The 19,365-nt window shown below is 36.8% G+C and overlaps 1 pseudogene; it reads right to left on the bottom strand.

The window, feature by feature from the left end:
- Positions 1-17,350: 17,350 nt before the first annotated feature.
- Positions 17,351-18,333, bottom strand: LOC123643788 (annotated as a pseudogene).
- Positions 18,334-19,365: the final 1,032 nt, after the last annotated feature.

Here is a 19,365-nt window from a genome sequence, read left to right as displayed (position 1 = left end):
TATATTTGTAATCTTGGAGTACAGGAGACCTTTGAAAGATATAAAATGCATATATCATAAAAGAAGTAATTGACACATTTGACATTAATATTTAAAATACCTACATAAAAAAGAACAATATTCCTACCAATATTCTTAATTCTTACCATTGGGAAATTTAGAATCTTCAGAAAAAATGGCTTAAAAGTGAAGAAAATATAAATTAAGGGAGGCAGGGGGAACTACCAAATGTTCAGGGCCTGCTTTGTACCTGACACCATGCTAGGGACTTGACATAGGCTATCACATTCACCTAAGAGAATCTTCATCAAACCTGCAAAGGATGCATTACTATCACCATTTTGCTGAAGAGGAAATTTACCTTTAATCATATATCAAGTAATTTACAGAAGTGGGATTCAAATTGAATGCTTTTAACACCATCTTGTCTCCCTGCAAAATAAGAAACATAGGAAATTATACCCAAAAATATTGCCTGAGTGATAAAGTGCTTGCTAAAGTGGTTAAGCAACTAGAATATGATGGATTAATTTAAGATGGAATTTAAACGCACGCAAAGCAAATAGTTATTTAGTATATTGTATGGTAGAAAACAGAGGATGAGAAGATGGAGGCAGGAGGCTGTTAAAATGTTTTAGCACAACACAGAGCCTGCACCAGTCTTCCAGGAGCCAATCTGCAAAATGTTACACAGGGCTCAATAACAGAATATAGAACTGGATTCAGCTGCAAGAGAAATTATTTGAATCTCCTTCCTAGGCTTTAAGTCAGATTGTCGGTGCCCTAACAGCACTGATTTCGTTAGTAAAGAGTAGTGGTAAACAGCAAACAATGTAACTGAACTAAGACTGTTTCTTGTGAAGTCAATTGTCACTAACCTTTCTATACCTCCATTCTGAACACCAGGTGCAGTGATTTCGTGTCTTGTGAAAGTTTCTGGTTCACTGAGTAGAGCTGGTAGAATCCTTATTAAAAGGATCCTTTAGATATTATGAACTTTAAAAAAAGAATTCTTTAGAAGAAATTTGTGGTCTTAAAAGTGTCCTTCTGTTTTAAAAAAGAATGAATTTACTTAAGGAAGATAATACCCTATTCAGATTCACACAGATAGAGGAAGATTTCTTCAGTGGGTTTCATTTTTATTTTTTTATGTTGATAGAAATAATTTTAAATTATTTACATTTTTTTGAATAGTGTGTTATAAATTGAGAGCTGAAACCTCTCAGTCTACTAGGTTAGCATTGCCCCATCCCCTACACACACCTGCAGCAGTTTACAAACACTCATGAACTTTGCAATGAATATGGCTATTCAAAGCATAAGATTAGAATTTGGGATACCTAAGGTCTTGGCTCGGCATGCAAAGTGAAATATGCAAACTAGCCTAGTAGTTTCTCCCTGTAAGTCCCCCATTTACATGACTTGATGTCTGCCTAAGACTTGGGTTTGCTTTCCTCCAGAGGAAATGGCCCCCCACACATTTGCCCTGGGCCCTGGCAAGTGCATGACTCTTCCCAATCTCTTAGGGAACTTAGTTCTTCACCCCTACCCACAGGCAGTTTTAACATGAACAGCTTGGAATCGAGGTACTTCTAGCCCCTGACCCTCTCCATGTATGCTGAGCTCCCATGGTCAACAAGACTGAGATTGATGATGGCACATCTCTTTGAAAAGGAACATCCTTCACAGAGATGAATAAATCCATACCAAAAAATTAGCGGGGAAATAAAAACCATTGTCTAAATTGAACAAAAAGAGAAAGTTAAAATGTCAATGATTCATTAAAAATCCTTTGTTTTATTTCAAAATATTAAGGGGGTATAAATTTTGGTTGCATGGATTGCCTTTGTAACACTTGAGTCATGGCTTTAGGTGTGCCCATCACCCAAATAGTGTTCATTGTACCCATAAGGTAAGTTTTGGTTCCTCCCTCCCCCTGCACCCCCTGCTTGATTTCCACTGAGTTTTACTTCCCTCTGTGCACATGTGTGTTCATGGGGTTAATTCCAATTTAATAATGAGCACATGTGGTGTTTGTTTTTCCATTCTCGAGATACTTCACTTAGATAATGGTCTACAGCCCCACCCAAATTGTTGCAAAAGACATTAATTCATCCTTTTATATGGCTGACTAGTACTCCATGATATATAATACATATACCACATTTTGTTAATCCACTCATGAATTGATGGACACTTGGGTTGATTCCACATCTTTGCAATTGTTAATTGTGCTGAAATAAACATTTGAGTGCAGGTGTCTTTTTGATAGAAAGACTTCTTTTCCTTTGGGTAGATACCAGTAGGGAGATTGCTGGGTTGAATGGTAGATCTACTTTTGGTTCTTTGAGGAATCTCAATACTGTTTTCCATAGAGGTTGTCTAATTGGCAGTCCCACCAACACTGTATAAGCATTCCTTTCTTTCTGGATCCACACCAGCATCTATTGTTTTTGGACTTTTTAATAAAAGCCATTCTAATATGCATAAAGTGACACCTCATTGTGGTTTTAAGTTGCATTTCCCTGATGAGTAGTGACATTGAGCATATTTTTCATGTTTGTGGGCCATTTGTCTATCTTTTTTTGAAAAGCTTCTGTTCATGTCTTTTGCCCACTTTTCAACAGGATAGATTGTTCTTTTATTGCTGATTTGCTTGAGTTCTCTGTAGACTGTCATTATTAGCCCTTTATCAGATATATGGTTTGTGAATGTTTTCTCCCATTCTGTAAGTTGTCTATTTGTTCTGTTGATTGTATCCTTAGCTGTGCAAAAGCTATTTAGTTTAATTAAATTCAGTTAATTTATTTTTGTTGTTGCTGTGATTGCCATTGGGGTCTTTTTCATAAGTTCTTTGCCTAGGCTGACATCTACAAGAGTTTTTCCTACATTTTCCTCTAGAATTCCTATTGTTTCCTGTATTACATTTAATTAAGTCTTTTATCCATCTTGAATTAACTTTTTGAGTGGTGAGAGATGAGGACAGCTAAGGTCTGGATGAAGCACTGGATCTCAGGGAGGTTCTGCTGGCCTAGAAGCAGTGGTAGAGATGCAGGACATGGTGTCTTGGGGTCCAGGCTCAACTCTGGAATCTCAGGGGTGGTATTGCAGGCCTGGTGGAGGCCCTGGAGCTACAGGGGCAGAGGCTTAGGCACAGCTAGAGTTTCAGAGCTGGCTCTAGGGCTTACAGGGGCAGAGCCACACAAATGGAGGGCTGTTCTGCCAGTGTGCAGACTGCTGATGCCCAAACACACAGGCAGAGGTTTGTCTCAGTTGCCCGGGGACCACATATGCAGGCTGGAGTTGCTGGTCAGCCAAGTTTCGCCCCCCACACCTAGGACCCACTAAGACTGTTGCCCAAGTGTTCCCAGATGGTGCCTGTGGTGTCTGTGGCTCCTCTGCACAGGTCCTGTGCAAGGGAGGAAGCATGCTCAGCCCCCGGTTTCAGGGTATAACACATAAGAGCTTCTGTACTGTCTGCTCCCTCCCTGGCCTGGCAGGGGTGATGCAGAGGCTACTGCTGGAAGGCTGAGTCCCAAACAGACCTGGCTCCATGCACCAGAGCAATCAGGGTAGTGTCTGTTGCAGAGATCCAGGATTGACAGTTACTGGATCTCTGCTGCAGCTACTCTCCAGAGCAATGTCCCTGCATAGACTCTGAGCAGCTCCCTGATCAGTCCAGAGGTCTGCAGTGGATAAGGGAGACCGCTCGCAGCTCGAGCTGCCTGCAACTTTCATCCCTCTCCTAATAAGCAGTGCTCCCTTGAGTTGCTTCTATTTGGCTGTCTTCCCCTCTTCTCAGCAGTGTGAACTGTACTGGGATCCCAGGCTTAATCTCTGAGTTGGTGGGTGGTGCCTATGAGTAAGAATCAGCCAGGCCCTGTTTGATTAAGTCAGTAGGTGCTGTAATGACCTATACAGTTCTTCTGTCAGTGATTGATGCTTACAGGAAAGATCCAACTGCAGACATGTACTTTTGTGCCTATAATAGGCTTTAGCCCCTTAGAAGAAGCACTTGAATGCCCCAGGCAGTGGAAGGGGCCCAATAGCTCCCAAAGGATTGCTTGTTCTCCACCACAACAGAGGTGGGTAGGGAAGTGAGGCTGGGCAGGTTTAGGTTGGGCAAGCCTGGAAGGCTGGACAAAGTCTCAGCAGAGCTCAAAGGTCTTATCCCAGGCTCCTGGGAAAAGCCACTGGGAGAGGGGCCAAAGCAGTCTCTCAAAACTGGAAAGATTGCTCATGGGGGAGGGGCTGTCTATAATTCACCAGCTGGCTCTTGGAGTGAGCTCTGCCCCTCTCTTGCTACCCCTACCCCAAGAGGCTACCTCCAGCGCCTGTTTGCAAATCGGTGCCCCAACATGCCAGGCTCTGTAGCAACGGCACAGTGCAACTTTCCTGTTGGGGGGTGGGTGTTCCAGCAGATCATGGCAGCTTGGACCCCCACTGTATTCTCTTGTCAGTCCTGCCTGTGTGAGTTCCCTCACCTCCCGGGTCAAGCTCTCAAGCTCTCACACCTCTCCCTTGTTCCCCCGAGCAATCCGCTCAAGACCTTGGGGCCAGGGATTTGGCCTGCATGTCTGATCTTCTGGTGTGCAACTCTGGAGAGTGCCAGGAACAGAGAACCCCCTGACTGGGACCCTCTGTGACCACCGCAGGTCCCCAGGGGGAAGGTATGGGCCCCGCTCTCCATGGAAACCCCAGACTGGAGGACACCACAGCTGATGAGAGGTGGCTGCTACAGAAAGTCTCAATCTGTCCTCCCAGCTGCAGTGGGTTAGGGAGGGACAGGAGAGGAAAAGAGTCTGGATGGAGGAGAGCTGGGACCCCGGCTCCTCCAGTCCTCCTCCCCTGGAGGGAAGCCTGTGCAGAATGTCCAAGCTCCGGCCGGGATCACACCAGATCTCCACACAATTCAGTGATTGCAGCAATGCCCGGGCTCACAAGGGTGAAAAAGCTTCCAAACAACTCAGTAGCCTTCTGAGTACTGAAGGTGTGTGGGAATGGGAAACGGGATTACCCCTCACCCCTTCACTGGCCGCCAAGCCTCTCTGGGTTTGATCCTCGCTGAGCTCTTCTCCTCTTTCTCTTTTTTCTTTTTCCTTTTTCCTGTTCTTCTTCCCAATTTCCCTCTTTGAAGTCCCTAGCAAGCTCTGGCACCTCCTCCTCCAAACTACACCCAAGCTGTGCCCATTTCCCCCTTCCTTTATCTGAAACCCTTCCTTCCCTCCAGGACTCTCTGGCTAGTGATGTCTCTAGTCAGCCATTTGCCACAACCTCTAAAAATCTTTCTTTGTTAAATTAATTTATGTCGTTTGCTAAGGCTAATGGAATTCTTAACTGTTTCCACTTTGGACATTTAAGTTAGAATGTAACATTTTGGGTAAACATCATTTTGGCCAAATGAAGGCTGCTGCCTTGTCTGAGCTGAAACAGTTTTCCATTGGAAAAAAAAAATTGGAAGGTAAATGTAAAGCAATGTGCTTATATATTTGTAAGATTAAAGCCATCTAGGATAGGGAGAAACAAATAAAAAGAACGAATCTAAGCTTTTCTCCTCCAATAAGAGACCAATATAAACTAGAGATTTCTTTTTCTTTCCTTTTTGAAAATACAGTCTAGTGCCTTGAGTGGTTTCTTTCTCAACACATAATTGATTCTTGGAATGACATTCACTTTGACTGTGGACAGTTGTGCCTTTGGGACAGAAGCAGTTGTTTCTACCTTTGTCATTTTGTACAAAAGCCATAGTAGGAGAACAATTTTCTCCCAAAATTACCACTTAAGAGACCTAGAAAACGAAACAATGTCATTTTGTATTGTTTATAAAGACAAAGCAGTCTTTCTACTATAAACCAAATAGAGCAAAAAGAAGGCAACTGAACTAATCGTGTTTTTATCACTGGGAATATACTAAAAGTCATTATAAATAGAAGCATGTAAAATATTTAAGGATGCAGTTAAAATAATGAACATCAAAAATGTTTAAAGGATTCAAAAAAATAGAAAAAAGTTTTGCAAACTAGCCAGAAACATTAGAGGAACTATTTTTTTAAAAATTACAGATTTAACAACTTTTTCAATGTATTTTTATTATCTCTTTCTTTTTTGAGAAGAGACCTTTCACAGAGCTAGAACAATATATGCCTCATATAACCAGTGCATACTGGAAAAAGATAGATTATGCATTAATTTATGGCTAAGTAACTTTTTCTGTTAGTTATAATAATAAGTCACCATTGTTACAATTGCTTTGTAATTCTCCTTAGTCAAGATGGTGGATTTATCCAGCCATAAATAAAAATTAAAAAATTGTATATATATTATATATATTTATTATATATAATTAAAAATTATATAGTAAGTGAAAGAAGTATGAACTATGTAAACATCATGGTTGGAAAAAATAAGAAACTAGAGACCAATTAAGTATAATTTAAGTAGAAATATACATCCAGTGTTATCTAAGTATTTCTTTCTCTTTTTTTGCCCTGGAATTTTCAGGTGGATTTAGTGAGTACAAAATGAATATAACCCATAATAACCTAATTCACTAAGTATATTATACAAAAATATATCTATAAGCAATAAATAACTTTATTGCATTGATGAGAATATGTACTGCTTCAAACTTTTATTAAACATAACATTTTATAATATTGTCATTGTTACACAACCTACCAATAGAATGGTTATTTTTATTAATTATTGATATTTTACCAAATTTCTTGATAAAAACTTTCTACCATTGCCTTCAAGTTAGAATTTTAATGTTCACATTAAAATTTATTTTAAATTGTCCCCTAATTATTATGTTAGCCAACTAACCAGATTATAAAATATTTATAAGATACTTGTTTAGAATGTTGACTTCCCTATAATAAAAAAATATATTGTTTTAAATATTTTATAGCTTTCTTTTACAATTTTAGGGACTTTTTACATGGTTAAATATATTTATATATTAGGAAAATAATGTATTAATTCTTAACCTAAAGATACAAGGTATTAGGAAATACTAATACTATCCACACAATAATTCACAAAATAATTTACTATAAATTTCCTAAAAACATTTTTTCTACTGCGTTTCTAATTCAATCTGGGGAAAAAAATCAAGTTGCATGCAATTTTTAGAAGTTCAACTATTCAATAATGTATCATAAAGATACATTTTTCTCATGCCATGCTCACAAAATCAGTATGAGAAATTATGGCCCCTTTCTGCATAAGAAAAAATAGAAATCCAATGAGGTCATGCCTTTGCTTCATCATTTAGATACAAAAACCAACTCAATGTTGATGTTTCCTAGTTTACTGACAGTTTCACATCAAATTAGCTCATATTCACAGTTTCATACCTGAAATAATCATAGTCTAGGAAAAGGGTTTAAATTAAAATGAAAATGACTTTAAATATTGATATTATACTCCTGATGATGATCATCATCAAATGCATTATCATTTTGGTAGGGTACATGCTATTTTATAAACTGGCAAATATTTTTTGCAGGAATGAAAATATCTTAAACCTGGAAACAAGGTGCTGTACTCAAAGTTTTGGGGTTTTTTTTTTCCTGTCTCTAGATTATTTTTAATAATAAGGTTAAAGTTTTAGACCTGAACCTTAGGTAATATTTAATATTGTAAAAATCTTTTTTATTTCAAAATATTAATTGGAGGGGTACAAGTGTTTCTGTTACATGGATATGTTGTATAATGCTTAAGTCAGGGCTTTTGGTGTGCCCATCACCAGAATAGTGTTCAATGTACCCAACAGGTAAGTTTTTATCCCACGTTCATCCTACTGCACTCCTCCCTTTTTGGTTTCTCATGTCTTTTGTATCACTTTGTGCCCATGTGTACCCATCTATTAGCTCCCACTTATTAGTGAGAACATAGGGTGTTTGGTTTTCCATTCCTGAGATACTTCACTTAGCATAGTGTTCTCTAGTATACTCCACATTTCTGCAAATGACATTATTCCATTCCTTTTTGTGGCTGAGTAGTATTCCATGGTGTATATATACATTTCTTTATCCACTCATGAATATAAGGGCACTTGGATTGATTCCACATTTTTGCAAATGTGAATTGTGCTTCAATAAACATTCAAGTGCAGTTGGCTTTTTGATTAAATGACTTCATTTCCTTTGGATACCTCTCCAGCAGTGGGATTGCTGGATCCAATGGTAGATCTACGTTTATTTCTTTGAGGGATCTCCAAACTGTTTTCCATAAAGGTTGTGCTAATTTACAGTCTCACCAACAGTGTGTGTATATGTGTTCCTTTCTCTCTGCATCCACACCAGCATCTATTGTTTTTTGACTTGTTAAAAATGACCATTCTGAAGGGGTAAGGTGCTATCTCACTGTAGTTTTAATTTTCACTTCCCCAATAATTAGTGATGCTGAGCATTTTTTCGTATGTTTTTTGGTCATTTGTCTATCTTTCAAAAAACTTCTGTTCATAGTGTATTTTGCCCACTTTTTGATGGGATTGTTTGTTTTTTTTATTGCTGATTTGTTTGAGTTCTTTGTGGATTCTAAATATCTGTCCTTTGTCAGATGTATAGGTTGGGAATATTTTCTCCCATTCTGTAAGTTGTCTATTCACTCTGTTGATTATTTTCTTTGCTATGCAGAAACTTTTTAAATTTAATTAAGTCACATTTATTTATTTTTGTTGCTACTATATTTGCCTTTGGGGTCTTAGTCATAAATTCTTTCCCTGGGCTGATGTCTAAAGGAGTTTTTCCTAAATTTTCTTCTAGAATTTTTATGGTTTCATGCCTTACATTTAAGTCTTTAATCCATCTTGAATTAATTTTTGTATATGGCAAGAGCTATGGGTCCCATTTCATTCTTCTGCATGTGGCTATCCAATTTTCTCAGCACCATTTATCAAACAGGGCATTCTTTCCCCAATGTATGTTGTTGTTTGCTTTGTTGAAGATCAATTGGTTGTAGGTAGATGATTTTATTCCTGGATTCTCTATTCTGTTCCAATAGTCTATGTCTGTACTTTTATACCAATACCATGCTGTTTTGGTTACTACAGTCTTGTATTATAGTATAATTTGAAATCAGGTAATGTGATGCCTCCAGATTTGTTCTTTTTACTTAAGATTGCTTTAGCTATTCAGGTTCTTTTTTGGTTCCAAATAAAGCTTAGGATTGTTTTTTCTAGATCTGTGCAATATAATACTGGTATTTTGCTAAAGATTGCATTGAATCTGTAAACCACTTTGGGAACTACGAACATTTTAATGATGTTAATTCTACCAATCCATGAGCAGGGAATGTCTTCTGTGATTTCTTTCATCAGTGTTTTATAGCTCCCCTTGTAGAGGTCTTTAACCTCCTTGTTAAGTATATTCCTAGGTATTTTATTTTCTTTTTAGCTGTTGTGAATGGTATTTAGTCCTTGATTTGACTTTCCATGTGACTGTTATTAGTATGTAGAAATACTACTGATTTGTGTACATTGATTTTATAACCTGAGACTTTGCTAAATTTATTTATCAATTCCAGGAATCTTTTGGTGGAGGCTTAAAAACTCTCAACAAACATAGAAGGAACATACATAAAAATTATAAAAGACATATATGACAAACTCACAGTCAGCATTATAGTGAATGGGGAAAAGTTGAAAGCATTCCCCCTAAGAACTGGAATGAGACCAAAAGTCTCATTGTGACCACTTCTATTCAACATAGTATTGGAGGTCCTAGCCAGAGCGATCAGGCAAGAGAAGAAAATAAAGGGCATCCAAACTGGGAAAGAGGAGGTCAAACTATCCCTATTTGCTGGTGATATGATCTTGTATGTAAAAATCTTTTGATATATGAATCAACTAGGAGGGTTGTGTTTATGTAGCAAGCAAAAAATGTCAAATTTAAGTCAATTTTGAGTAGATGTGTGAAGGGAAACATTTGCAGGGGCTAAGTAGGTATGCATGTGTGAATGGATTGTTTGAATGTAATAAAACGGAATAATGAGTCATACAAGGAAAAATGAATGTATATCCCACTTAAAAGCATTCAAGCACAAAAATTTTTAAATCCTATGCTAGTCATTGAATGCTCAAACTAAACAATCCAAAGGCTCTCTTCAGCTGGTAGTCACCAGTTTTCAATGCTTGGTTAGGTAGAATTCAGAAAACACAAATCACCTTGGAGAATTTATTCTTTGCTTTGGAAGTCACTGGACCAGTTCCTCCTATTTTGCATATATCATCTGGGTACCAGTTACTCTGGGGGAAGAGTGTAAAAGATCTATTCTTTTTGGCTTAATGAAGTCTGCTACTCCTAGGACCCCCTTGAAATGCAGGAGTCATCTCAAGGGAGGAAAGAGAAAAATTTCCTATCAATAGAAAAAGCTACTGGAAAGAATGGGATTTCCATCTGACTTATTCCTTGAGCTCAGAATTTGAGATGGTCTTATTGGTAGTCATTGGTAGAAATGGACAGCAAGGACTACAAAGAGGATCTTGGCACAGTATGGGAGGAATCTTAAGGCCAGTGCTGAGGCATTCATGATCACATGGCTAAGACTAGAACCCCCTTCAAGCCTCTTTGCGTCATCATTTAGGTATAAAATACATGCTCAATGCATGAATGCAACTTTAACAAACTATAACCTGGATACCAAGTATGGCAGCCACTCTAGCACAGAAATGGGTCCTAATAAAAATTTCGTGACCAAATGGAAAAGTATAGTCTTTGCTATGTACAAAGGAACAAATTACAATAGCAATACTCTGTAGTGGAAACAGAGGCAAGGGCAACCCCAAACTGTGAACCTGCAGTGGACCAATCAGAATGTCCCACTATTCGTCACTCGATTTTTGGAAGAGGCTCCAACAACCTTGCACCTAAGTAAGTCCCAGGAATCTTGGACAACTGAATCTCAGAGAGAGATTTTTAACTTCTGTCTTATATAGCTAATGGGGATAATGGAGGTGTCAAATAATTAAGCAAAGAAATAGAAAAGATATTATCATATTATATTTGTAGTTCCAGCTGGAGCAGTGGGTCTTTGTGGTTATATCTAGTTCACCAAGCAAAAATTTATGAATAGACTTGTTCAGGTTGAAAATTCAAATTCAAATTTTTATGTAGAGCTCATAGTAATATGGTCCCCTTTTTTAATATAATTTTTTAAAACTATCCATGTTCAAAAGAGTATAGACAATTATCTTTGGAACACTTAACTATATTTAATAAATAAAATACATAAATGAAGACATGATTTTGCACTTGCATCACACTTATCATCTTACATATGGTGTTTCATTTTATCAACACTGTATTCCTATGAATTAAGTCAGCTTACAGTTTGGTTATTCAAGATTCAGTGGTTAGATAATGTTTGAAAATTTAGACCAAGCACCCAGGTCTTTTGAATCACATCATTATCCATCAAAACAATAAAGAACCTCCGTTCTTGTGATACTTTGCTTAGAAGAATGGTCTCCAGTTCCATCCTGTACTCACCATTAAGTTGGAAAACTTATGTGCACATATAGAAATAGCATTCATCAGAAATCCAGCAGGTGGGAGTGGGGAGACGAGGATGCGTAAATTCACACCTAATGGGTACAATGGACACTATCCAGGTGATGGACACACTTATAACTTTGACTTAAACAGCACAAAAGCAATTTATGTAACCAAAACATTTGTACCCCCATAATATTCTGAAATAAATATATATATATATGTATAAAATAAATAAAAACAATAAAGAACCTCAAATAGCCAAATACACCTAAAGGACTCTTCAGAATTAAGAGTCTAAGGAGAATTCATATTTCTCTCCCCCACCCACAATGGCCAATGTCTATTTAACTATCTGCCTCTTTGAATTTCTGGAGCAGAAAGGAAAAAGGAGAATGAGAAAGATGGAAATGGTACTTGTCAAAAAAGAAACCAGCAGGGAGTTTCCCCCGGATTCTCCTACCCCACCTTTCCCAAAATGTGGTCAAAGTCTGCCTGCATCGGAGTCACAGTGGGGCTTGTTACCACTGAAGAGCCCTAGGCTCCCCTCCAGAACCTGTGACTGCAACCTCTCAGTGCAGACTGTGGGGATCTTCATTTTTAGCAGCCTTGTCAAGTGATTAGTCTGCACACTAATATGTAAGAACCACTGCCTGCTGCCTGCAAGGGCGACCTTAAAAATTAGGTTAAAATCCTAGTGTTAAAGCTATTTGATTAACAGCATTTGCAATATCATATAATTTGTTTGTAAAGCACTAATGATTAGGTCTGTGTTTAAGTCATTATGATCAAATAGAAAATTGTTCTTTGTGTGTTTTCATCCCCTACAGATAATTTACAAACATGGATCTGCTTATGAATTGGCTTTGAAATAATTTACCATATTGTTTTAAAGTATTTCCCTCCTATTTTAAACTATTAAAATATGTTATTTTAAAATTTATTTTTTTTAAGGGACTAATGATTGGGTGGGTGTAGGTGGGAAGGTTGTAGTCTAAAATATGTTATGACCTGAAAGAAAATATATAAAACATCAAAAGAAAAGTCAGCATTGAAATTGGAATCTTATAATTAAATAATATATAAAATTTGAATATGATTTGTTTAGTCTAATTCTTCTAGAACTACAGTTACTTCCTTTCATTAAGTCAAACAGTTGCCACAGTACTAGTCACATCTTACTCAATTCTGTTAAAGTTTGGTAAGACAGGATTGGAAGACTTCAGTTTAGGTAAATTTCTGCTTTAGAAAAAATTATGCTTAGCAGAGAGAAAGAAAGATATTTTGGAAGTGATTTATAGTATATTACCAAATGTAAATGACAACTGTTAAATGAATATATATCAGAGTCAATACTTTTTCTATATAAAAGACCAATTTTCCTAATACCATTTATTTCCTATTAATGATACCTTCTTTCTTCAGTTGAATTCTAATGATTTCTCTGTCACATTCTAAGTTCTCACAGATGCTTGGCATTAGGTCAACACCATATTGTTTCAATTATTAGAACTTTGTTTTATTGTAAGATAGGCTAGAAGGCCCCTCGTCTTCTACTTTTTCAGAATTGTTTTGGACAACGTTTTTGGATCAGGACTTTCTCATACAGACTTCAGAATCAGTTTCTCTGGTTCTATGTAAAATGTTATTAAGAATTATATTTCTATTTTTTTTCCTTCTTTTTTTATTTCAGCTTATTATGGGGGTACAAAAGTTCAGGTTATATATATTGCCCATGTCCCGCACATCCCCCTGAGTCAGAGCTTCAAACATGTCCATTCCCCAGACAGTGCGCCTGGCACTCACCATGTAGTTATACCTCAATTGCATTACATTTATGGATTAATAAAGGGAAAATTTGGTATCATTCTAGCTTTGAGTCTTTTCATCCATAACCATTGTAATAACATTTTGTAATTTCTTTAATAGAGTTCTTATACATCTTTTTTGAAGTTTATTTCTGTACATTTATATTTTAGAGTTGTATCTGTTTTTTATATGATTTTAAATTTGTTATTAGTGATGCATAGCATTATTATGTGTTGATTTTTTTGTATTCAATAATTATTTTATACTCAATTTTTTTAGCCTTAATGTAAATCTTATGACCTACAAATCAAAATCACTTTGCCTCCTCTTCATCATTCATTATGCTATTTTAAAATTCTTTCTGGTTTTAATGCACCAGCCAGATTCTTCAGTAAACTATTAAATAATGGTACTGACAGCATGTGTTCTTGTTTTGACTTCAGTTAAAATGCTTCTAAATGTTTTGCCACTGAATATTTACAGAGGCTTTTGGTAGTTGTGCTTTTTCAAGTTAAGATCTATTCCTACTTTGCAGTGAGTTTATATATAATACGTGCTAAATTATAGCAATTGTTTCTTCATAAACTGAGATACTCTGTTTAACCCCTTAATTTGTTAATATGATACACAGCTCTAATGGTTTTTATTATGTTAATACATCTTTATACTCCTAATATAAAGCCTCTTGGTCATACATTGTTCTTTAGTCCTGATGGATTTGATATGGTAGTAACTTATTTAAGATTTTTGTAACAATGGCCATATTGCTGTAGCTTTCTCTCTGGTCTTCCCACTCTCGTCTTCCCTGCAGGGTATTGGCCACACAGCTGCCAGAGGGATCCTTCTAGATCATGTCATCTTACTGACACTAAAAACCAAAGTTCTGAGCAAAGCCCACAATACTTTTTTATATACAAAGCCATCTTCCACAACCACAGGAGATGAATGCATCCCCTGTCCCATTTGTCCTGCTTATTCCTCTCCTTGCTATTTCTTGAACTGACCAGGAACACCTTTGCCTCAGCACAATTGCCTCATTGTTCCCTCTGCCTGGTGCACTTTCCCCAGATAGCTGCATGGCTCACGGTCTAATTTTTTTAGGTATCTGGTCAAGTGTCACCTCATGAGTGAAGCTTTCCCTTGCTACCCTATATCAAATAGCTCCCCCTCCTCTACCCCAACCTCTTCAACTTACTTTACTCTCCTCATAGCACTTACCATTACATGACCTATTTTGTATTTATATTTATGTGTTTGTTTGTGGTTGATTCTCAGACAACTGAAATGTGAATTCCATGAAGGCAAGGATTTTATGGGTGTTTTTTTCACTATTTTTATCCCTATCGGTGAACATTCCTGAACCATGGTAGAAGCTCAAGGAAATCGGAGATAGCATTATATTAGGTACCTGCCTGGTGTTCTTCACCCATTTGGTAAATATTTTCCACCTACAGTGCCCCTGGTCCTGTTGCAGGCATTGCAGTGTCCACTCAGGACACTGGTAGTATCTGTGAGTGACTTTGTGTCTACTCTTACGGGCAGGAGGCAAACTGCTAGTCACTGGCCCATATCAAGGTGTAAAGTGCTTCTGAACAGCACTTTCACTCAAGGCAGTCTTTTCCTGAATCCTGGCTCTGTGTTAGTGTTTCAATTCTAGCTCTCTGACTACAAGAAGCCTTCAAACTGTACCCCTTTTCCACTCAGGAAAGACCAGTAACACTCCCCCAGCCGCCGCCTCATGCCCCACCCACAACTTATGTGCTGTTTCTAGACCACCCAGCCATTTCGCTTTAGCTCCTGCTCACTTTGACTTTACGGTTCCTCTTCATTTCTGGCTCGTGGGGATCTCTCTCTTGGATTCATGATTGACTATTTATGCAAAGCATTTATTTTAGCCAGCATGTCCATACATTGGTGACAAGAGACACTGTCTTCTGCACTGGCTAAAATTTTGTCATGGGAATTGAAATTTCCTTAAAACTCTGAAAAGCTGTGCACATAACTCTGGATATTACAAGTGGAGAATAATTGTGTAGATTCATTTCTGTTTTCACCTTACCCTGGTGAAAAATATAAGTCGTGGTTCTTTCTGTATTGATTTTCTACCTCATTGTCCATACAAATATGCTTTTAAATACCCCATTTCTAAATCTTCTATGACTATTTCATGACTGTTTTGTGAATCATTTGTATTTCATAGCCTTATAAGTGTAAATTATTATTCCAAGGATTCCAAAAATGTCATATTCAGTGTATCACGCTGGAGTTGTAGGCCTGGGTTATGTTATTGCATCTCAAGGTGCCAATAAAATATGCTTGAAAAGCCTCTCACTAAAGATACCTTAGTATAGAACTTCTTAAAATGAGCAAAGACAAAAATACTCGGAGGAGGTTAAAATGCACAGGAGAGACCCAGATCAGAGAAAAAATGCATTTATAATTGGCTGGCTTTTTACAAAGCTCAATAGAAACTGGATAGAGGGACCACCTTCCTTCCTGCCTTTGCCATGCCAGTCCTGCAATACCACTATAAGAAATCCTTTCCTAAGGAACCTAGATCTCCCAGTTGCATTAAACAGTTGGCTGAATGTATTCAACATTTGTCAGATTAATGTAGCCATCCTTCTTTGAAAGGGAATGCCCTCTTGAAGCCTTTTTTTCTTTTTCTTTTTTTGGTTTTAGTTTTAGTTTTTTAGCAGGTTGTTTAATGGCTTTATACAAACAATACTAATTATGAGGGGGAAATGCCCAGATATTCCTCCCAAACAGCATACTAATTGCTTTGGAGACAATGCTAAAACTAGAATGTTTAGATTTGATATCAGTCACATGGCCTGTGTTTATGTAATGCAAAAGTAATAGGTTAACTCAACATGCCCTTCCCTAAAACTGAATCATTTCAATGAATGAACTAGTTGAAATTATCTTTGCCATCCTGTGTAAGCAAAAGAATTGATTAACTGACTCTTGCTTTAATGGAAGATCTAAAAATTGTCTACATTTTGTTTAATCATCCCTATGAAATCCACTTTAGAGTATTCTCTTAGTTTCAGAAATAAAAACATTATTGGTGTACCTATCATTCGTATATAATAGTCATTTAGTCCTTCAAAGTAAAAAGAATGCATTTAGGCATTCTCTGTTCAAGTTTAGTAATAAGTACTATAAAGTACTAGCTAAGAGCCCAGACTCCAGAGTTAGGTTGCCTAGGTTCAATCCACTTACTACCTGTGTGACTTTGAGAAAGTTACTTCCTCCGGCAAAAGTTTCCTTTTGATTATAATAGTATAAGTTTGTCATAGGAAGAAATAATTATAATAATATGTAAAGTGTTTAAAGCAGGGCCTGACAGATATAATACGAGTTCTGTTTCTCTCTCTCTCTCCCCTCTCTCTTTCTCTAACACATTATAATCATAAAATATGTTTCACACGATAGTGCTGCTAAACATAGCAATAAGGTCACACTTATTTTACCTTTACTCACAGTTCCTTAGTAAGGGATATGTTTAGAATTCAGCTATATTAACCTAAGAAAAGACCACGTTGGACCCCTGATTGTCTAGTATTGCTCTTTTTAGATTAGAGTATCGATAATCCTGTGGTACTTATCACTTTGGGTACAATTTATTTTTAAGATTTTAAGCAAGAGTTTAAAAGAACTACTCAGAAATCATGTATTCTAGTTATCCTTAAACCACTCCTTCCCCTAAAAGGTCAGTTAAACCAAAAAAATTTTTTTCTTCACAAAATAGGAAAAATTATATAATAAATCTTAAAAATATTTTTTATTCATTTTCAAAGCTTCACTCTCAACTTCTCTTTCCTCTCTTGGCAGATATATAGTATAGAGTTACATTTTTTTGTAGACTTTTTTTATTTTTATTTATTTTTTTAATTGGCAGATTAAATTGTATGCATTTACCATGTTTTAAAGTACGTATATGTTGAGAAATTATTAAATATATTAGGTTGGTGCAAAAGTAATTGTGGTTTTCGACCATGAGTTTTAAATCATTATAACTAGGCTCAAACACATCTTTATTAATCAAAATAGGAACCATTACAATCAACACATTTTTGCCAACAAGAAATAAGTTTGTTTATTCCTGTAGCATAGAAATCCATGCTTCAGGATTTGATGAACTCTTGGAAAGTATTTTCTGCATCCTGCTGGTTGTGGAAACATTTTTCCTGTAAAAAGTTGTCGAGATGCTTGAAGAAGTGGTAGTCAGCTGGCAAGAGGTCAGGTGAATATGAAGGATGAGGCAAAACTTCGTAGCCAAATTCGTTCAACTTTTGAAGCATTGGTTGTGAAGAAGAATTGGGCCCTTTCTGTTAACCAATGCCAGCTGCAGGCATTGCAGTTTGTGGTGCATCTCATTGATTTGCTGAGCATACTTCTCAGATATAATGGTTTCTCTGGGATTCAGAAAGCTGTAGTGGATCAGACCAGCAGCAGACCACCAAACAGTGGCCATGGCCTTTTTTTGGTGCAAGGTTGGCTTTGGGAAGTGCTTTGGAGCTTCTCTTCAGTCCAAATACTGAGCTGGTCATTGCTGGTTGTCATATAAAATCCACTTTTAGTAGCAAGTCACAATCTGATCAAGAAATGGTTTGTTGTTGTTGCATACAATTAGAAAATATGACACTTCAAAATGACAATTTTTTTTTTATTTTCAGTTGGCTCATGAGCCACCCTCTTATTGAGCTTTTTCACCTTTCCAATTTGCTTCAAATGCTGAATGACCGTAGAATGGTCGACATTGAGTTCTTTGGCAACTTCTAGTATAGTTGTAAAAGGATCAGCTTTGATGATTGCTCTTAACTGGTCTTTGTTAAATTCCGATGGCTGGCCACTGCACTCCTCATCTTCAAGGCTCTTGCCTCCTTTGCACTGTACATTTGTTAGCAGTTCCTGGGCCAAATGAGTTGTTGATGTTGCCAGTTGTCTCTGCTGCTTTATGACCTATTTGGAACTTGAATAAGAAAATCACTCAAATTTGATTTTTGTCTAACATCATTTCCACAGTCTAAAATAAATATAAAATAAACAGCAAGTAATAAGTCATTAGCAAAAAATACATAAAGCGAGAAATGCACATTAAAATGATGTATAACATAACCACGTTTATTTAAGAATGTATTCCAATATCAAACAGAAAATATCAACAAGGCTAAAACCACAATTACTTCTGCAACAACCTAATAACTAGTTAACATATGCATAACCTCACGTAGTATCATCTTTGTAGTAAGAACACTTTACATCCACTCCCTTAGCATTTTTCAGGAATTAAATATACTGTTAACTATAGTCACCATGTTGCACAATAGACTTGTCGAACTTATTCCTTCTACCCAACTGAAAATTGTGTATCCTCTGACCAATATCTCCCCAAACTCTCCCCAACCACTCCAGCCCCTGGTAACTACAATTCTACTCTCTACTTCTATGAGTTCAAGTTTTTTAGATTCCATAGGCAAGTGAGATCATGCAGTATTTGTATTTCTGTGCCTGGCTTATTTCACTTAACATAATGTTCTCCAGGTCCATCCATGCTGTCACAAATGACAGAATTTCCTTCTTTTCTATAGCTAATAGTAATCCATTGTTTATACTTACCATATTTCCTTTATCCATTCATCCATTGGTGGACACCTAATTTGATTCCATATCTGGACTATTGTGAATAATGCTGCAATAAACATGAGAATACAGAAATCTTTTCAACATAGTGATATTATTCCCTTTGGAAATATACCCAGTAGTGGGATTGCTGGATTAACTGGTAGTTCTATTTTTAATATTTTGAAGAACCTCCATACTGTTTTCCAGAATGGCTATACTAATTTACATTCCCATGAACAGTGTACAAGGGTTATCTTTTCTCCACATCCTTGCCATTTAACATTTGTTAAATGCCTCTAACATTTGTTGGGTTTTGTCTTTTCAATAATAGCCATTCTAACAGTAACAAGGTCATATCTCACTGTGATTTTAATTTGAATTTTCCTGATGATTAGTCATGTTCAGCATTTTTTTATATACCTATCAG

This window comes from Lemur catta, chromosome 8 (genome assembly GCF_020740605.2).
Source record: "Lemur catta isolate mLemCat1 chromosome 8, mLemCat1.pri, whole genome shotgun sequence".
NCBI lineage: Eukaryota > Metazoa > Chordata > Mammalia > Primates > Lemuridae > Lemur > Lemur catta.
The sequence above is the reverse complement of the archived record's forward strand: the minus strand, read 5'-3'. Positions and strand labels throughout refer to the sequence as shown.